The sequence below is a fragment of the Etheostoma spectabile genome, chromosome 6 (assembly GCF_008692095.1).
Source record: "Etheostoma spectabile isolate EspeVRDwgs_2016 chromosome 6, UIUC_Espe_1.0, whole genome shotgun sequence".
NCBI lineage: Eukaryota > Metazoa > Chordata > Actinopteri > Perciformes > Percidae > Etheostoma > Etheostoma spectabile.
The window spans coordinates 7,745,631-7,750,569 of record NC_045738.1 but is presented as its reverse complement, the minus strand read 5'-3'; the positions used below and the strand labels follow the sequence as shown (position 1 = coordinate 7,750,569).

Sequence of the window (4,939 nt, the reverse complement as noted above, 5' to 3'; positions counted from 1 at the left end):
GAAAAGTGCTTCTATTTTCCTTCACTGGTCTCCGTCCAGAACAGGATCTGTTGGTCCATTTCTGTAACTGTCTATGGTGGCCACAGTGCTTTAGAGGCACATTCAAAAGAAGTAAATAAACGCCATATGTGGAGAAGGTAATCACACCGACAAAAGCAGTAGAGTAGGCTAATAATACAGGTGTGGCGGTGCAAGGGCGGACAGAATGGAGACACCGACAACGTCACCCTGGGAATTTTGCCCGGAGAATTAGTTTTACTCACTACTTAATTAATTCTTTACGTATATTCTTCCAGTGTAATTTAAGGACACAGGTCAGCTTACCAAAAAAAAGTTCCAGAGATGAGGTTCAACTTTTTAAAAACAGTTAATTGTTAGCAAGAATCAAATAAATTTAAAACCTCCTCTGCTATAGGCATACATTTAAAACACGGGCTCACACATTGGTGGCAGAATCACAATTGCCCCGTGGCCATGCAGGCCGGACGGCTGGGCAGCAAGTTCTCACAGTAGGGATGATCAATGTTCAGGTCTTGCACTTTCCTGTAGGCAAAACAGCTTGTTCTGAATCAGAATCAGAATCAGAATCAGCTTTATTGACTAGGTATGAAGACACATACGAGGAATTTTCCTTTGGAGCATAGTGCTCACAATGTGCTTACACGTTACTTTCTTCGTCGAAGAATGTTTTAATGATGTTCTGTTAATGTTTCGGGTGTGCTTTTATGTTACTTGGGATTAAGTGTTGTGGGGTTGATTTAGTGTTCAGGTTTATCTACATGTATTGGTGTAACCATAGTCTCGCTTTGCCAGACCCTCCTCCAAAGTGCTCGGAGGGAGGGTCTGGCTATTCCACATAGCATTTGGTAATGGGAAGAAAACGTGCTCTGGTGTAATGGCATTTCTTTAAACCAATCAGAATCGTCATGGGTGGCGTTAAACTCCGCACAGAGACGCTGCAAAATAGTTTTGCAAGAGAAAATTAAGACTGGACAGATAGTCTAGGTAGCTGTCTCAGTTTACCCTGCAGAGATCTGAAGAGCAGCCAAAAATAGTCCTCATTAATCCACCAAATTTAAAATTCCTACACAAAGAAAGTGGAAGGAAATGGAAAATACATGCGTCCGACTGAATTTCCTGCAGCACCAGAGCAATCCCAGAAGTGGAACGTCAAGGATATAGACTAGTGTAACCATGACCAAGACGTGGGTGGGGGTTGATGGCTTCTGGGCAGTGATGGCGCATTCAATGCATTTGGGTAATATGGGAATTATCCCGCAGATTGTCACAACACAGTACCAATGATAGCCGGCTGTCTGCATTTGTAGGATAGATCATTACCTGCCGCCCCTGTGGATAACTGTCAGTATTTAGCTAACCTCCATCTTACTTTTTCCTGCTCTCTTTCAGAGAATTTTTTAGAATTGGTTGAGAGGAAGTGGACAAACCAAAACACAGTCACATCTGTAACAACAGATAAGAGTCCTGAAATTATGTGGTATTGATGGTGAAATATTGCTAAGTAAATAGCAAGAAAGCCTTTTTTTTTTGAGGCAGAAAATAAAATAATAATTACAATTTACTTGCATGTCCATTTGCTCCTGGAGCACTCTAATAGTTATATAATTCAGGCAGCATATCAGGGATTGTTTTTAATTTCTTTATCAATGTGAGAAGTCACCAGTCAAAATAAATGGAAAGAAAGTCTTATATAGTTTTGATTTTTGTATTGGAGAAGTGTAAGACATTACTGTTAACTGAAGGAAAGATTTCACATCACTTTTTATCAAAGTTTTAGGCATTTGGAAGCGGTAATAATGTGCTGGGTGTAACACAACTCAAAGCATGATGCAAAGTATGAGCTGAAATGGTAAGTTTATTAATTACATAGAAGGCTACACTGACAGAAAACTAATCAACATACTGGATAATACTTTGCTGATGAACTGATACATAGTTGCATTTTGTAGTTCCAGCTTTTCAATCGTGAGGATTTTTGCCCTATGTGACTTTGAGTTTTGGACAAAATCAGCAATTTGAAGATGTCACTTTGGACTTTGGGAAATTGTTATGGGCATTTAAATTCACTTTTTTCTGACATTTTATAGGCCAAACAATAATCAATTAATGTGAAAATAATGTGAAGCTTAACTGACAGTGAAAATGTGGTTAGCTGCAGCCCTGATGCAAAGTATCCAATGCCAAATCCAGTACCATGAATGAAATTGATACTATGACGATAGGTTGCACATATGCCCACTATTGTATCACAGACGCAAAATGTGACTGCCTGCTCGTATGCAGTGACAGCTCTATTCATTTTGTTTGAAATGAGCGTATATGTGTACATTAATATTAAGATGGATGATGTCCCCAGGGATGTTTTTTATGCTGTATAGTTTCTCATCTAACAGACTGACTTTCATCACAGATAGAATTTATCTCCACTGTAAGACTGTGTCACCATTTCCTCTTTTGATCCCACATCTTTAATTAATTCTTCACCAGGATCGGATTACATTGTGACATTTCCAGATATAATTATTAGGTTGTTTGGTGTCTGCGGTTTAGACCATGATTAAACAATTCCAAGTCAAATAGGAAATAGCAATAATTATGTTATTTTGAAAGGGAAAAAAAGTTTTAAGCTGCATTTCAGCCACATTTTCTCCTCCTGAGTGTTTTACCATATAGATCTCACCAGATAGTAGTTTCACCACTTAATCCTGGTTGATAAGTGGCAGGGACAGTTAAAATGACTTATGATTTTTTTTTTTTTACAGAAGATTGGCCAAACACGCTGTTTAGCGCTGACCATCCCCCTCCTCATTGTCAAATGGGGGAGTAGGATTCCTGAGCTGTCTGGCTGTGACTTCAAAGCGCAGAGCTAGGAGTTATAAAAGGGCTCTGATATCAGTGGAGCCTCCGAACCCTCACCCCTCTATCCCCCTGCCCTGTCCTGGGGGATGGGCGGAGGGATGGTGCAAAACCAGGAAGAAAAAAACAAACAAAAGCCTGTGCCCAACATGAGTTTGTATAAACTTGTGAATCTCTTCAGCAAAGCAGTCATTTCTATTCAACAAATTGTGAATGCTTTGCAATAACACGTGAATGCTTTGTAATAACAAAAGATCAAAGGATGCAAAGACCTGTTTAAATATTGATAATGCTGCAAACCATGATTCAACATTGCAGCTGGCAGGTTGCCCTCAGTGTGTAACCCTATAGGCTCTTTAAAGAGTGGTATTAGTGGACAAAGAGAGCTTGATTCAGCAGGATGACTTGGCTCATCCTGGCTACAGTCATCAAGATTTTGACACTTCTTTGCAGGTGCTCACCTTACCTGTTCAAGCACCAGGTGTAATGTAGAATTATTACAGATCAAAGATTAATTACCTACCCCACCCTCAAAAAAATGAGTGTAGTCTGTGGTTATTGAATATGTAAAATTGCAGAAAACTCCTCACCCTGTACTTATCCAAACTTGTGTTCATTTGTAGAAGAGCTCTGTGAAGGTTCACTGTTTCACCTCTGGAAACATCAACACATCAACAGCGCAGACCCTCACACACACAACCACAGTGCTTCATTTTGGAGCTTCAAACAGACATGCTTGGATGCCAAAATAATGACAGGCTAATTCAGCCTTTCAGCACCATCTTTTGTCTCAAAACTTCCCACAGACTTGGCCTGTGAAGAGGGAGTGTGTCTACATTTTAAATTCCACAACAAAGAGCTTTATTATTCCACTTTGAAAGGTTAATAATATCACACTTGAAGTCAAAAAGGTTAGGGATTCAGTTGGATGTAATGATGTGCCAAAAGCTCCAAGACGCAAATTTATTTTGACTTGCTGAGAGTTACATAGCACTCGCCGCTCAATAATAAATTTAGTTTAAGAGCAGAGTTCCCAAGAAGCTCACTCAACTAATTGTAAGCTAATGTTTTTTTAACATTCATTTGGAATCTGTGAATAAGACTTTCCCCTTATATAAAAATCCTCATTTGGCAATCCTGCTCAAAATGGATGTTATGTTTGGACAATTTTGCCACTGGGCATTTGGGTATATCTTCTAGTCACCATGTTCATTTGGAGTTAGCAGTATTTCATTTGGAGCTGAGGCTGGGATATCTGTGTCATCTTAGGGCTGTGGCCCTGAACGACTTATTTTTCAGTACACAGCCACAAGTTTAAAACTGAGGTCAGTCCTTTTTTAGTTTTGAGTTGTGTGCACTGGATATACGGTATGGTGTAAATCTTCGAGTACTTGAAGACTTCTCTCAAGAAATATTCCTGTCAGCAACATCTCATGACTTTTCCTGACAAATGACAAAAAAAGCTACCAGAGAGCAATACATAGTGGAGAGGAGACAAAAAGGTGTGCTCATATATGTACTGCTTTTGAAGGGACTTGAAGGCATTTGGAGAGTTTGTTTTTTTCCACCCCTTCTTTTTTTTGGAAATTGGCTTCACAAGAAGGCGAGCTGTGAGCCTTCATCTCTGAATGAAAAGCATGTGGCTGGCATCCAGAACAGCGGGGTCTTTCAGCACGGCCCCGGCAGACATCTGTTCCTGGTTTGTACAGCAAAATCCTGGAGCAGGGAGAGGGGCTGTGGTGGGAAGGGGGTGGGATAGGGTGGTGGGGATGAGGAAAAGAGGAGGAGTGTGGGGTTTAAGGGTGTTTTTTTTTCATGGGGGAGATATTTGAGGGGTTTTGAAGGTAATGGGGGAAGGGAAGTAATGGAGAACCTCATCTGCCTCATTCGCTGCATTGTTTGGGGACGCAGGAGCTGACCATTGATCTCACCTTTTAATCACACCACTCTCTTCCGCCTTTTTTTCTATGTTAGTTGCCATTTGTCCAGAACAAACATTCAGCCCTCTGTCAGTGTAAACATCATCACCTGGTTGGCTCCAACACTCATCCAAGTGGAAGAT

General features: G+C 40.5%; 1 protein-coding gene and 1 long non-coding RNA gene across 3 annotated transcripts in view; one reads left to right on the top strand and one right to left on the bottom strand.

Moving 5' to 3' along the window:
- Positions 1-4,939, top strand: part of nkd2b (NKD inhibitor of WNT signaling pathway 2b) — a gene marked incomplete at its 3' end in the record, with an annotated part of 26,721 nt that overhangs the window by 3,961 nt on the left and 17,821 nt on the right.
- Positions 4,309-4,939, bottom strand: part of LOC116691588 (uncharacterized) — a 1,915-nt gene continuing 1,284 nt past the window's right edge. The window contains exon 3 of the long non-coding RNA XR_004332508.1: positions 4,309-4,320. This is a non-coding gene — a long non-coding RNA (uncharacterized LOC116691588). The remainder of the gene's footprint in view (positions 4,321-4,939) is intronic.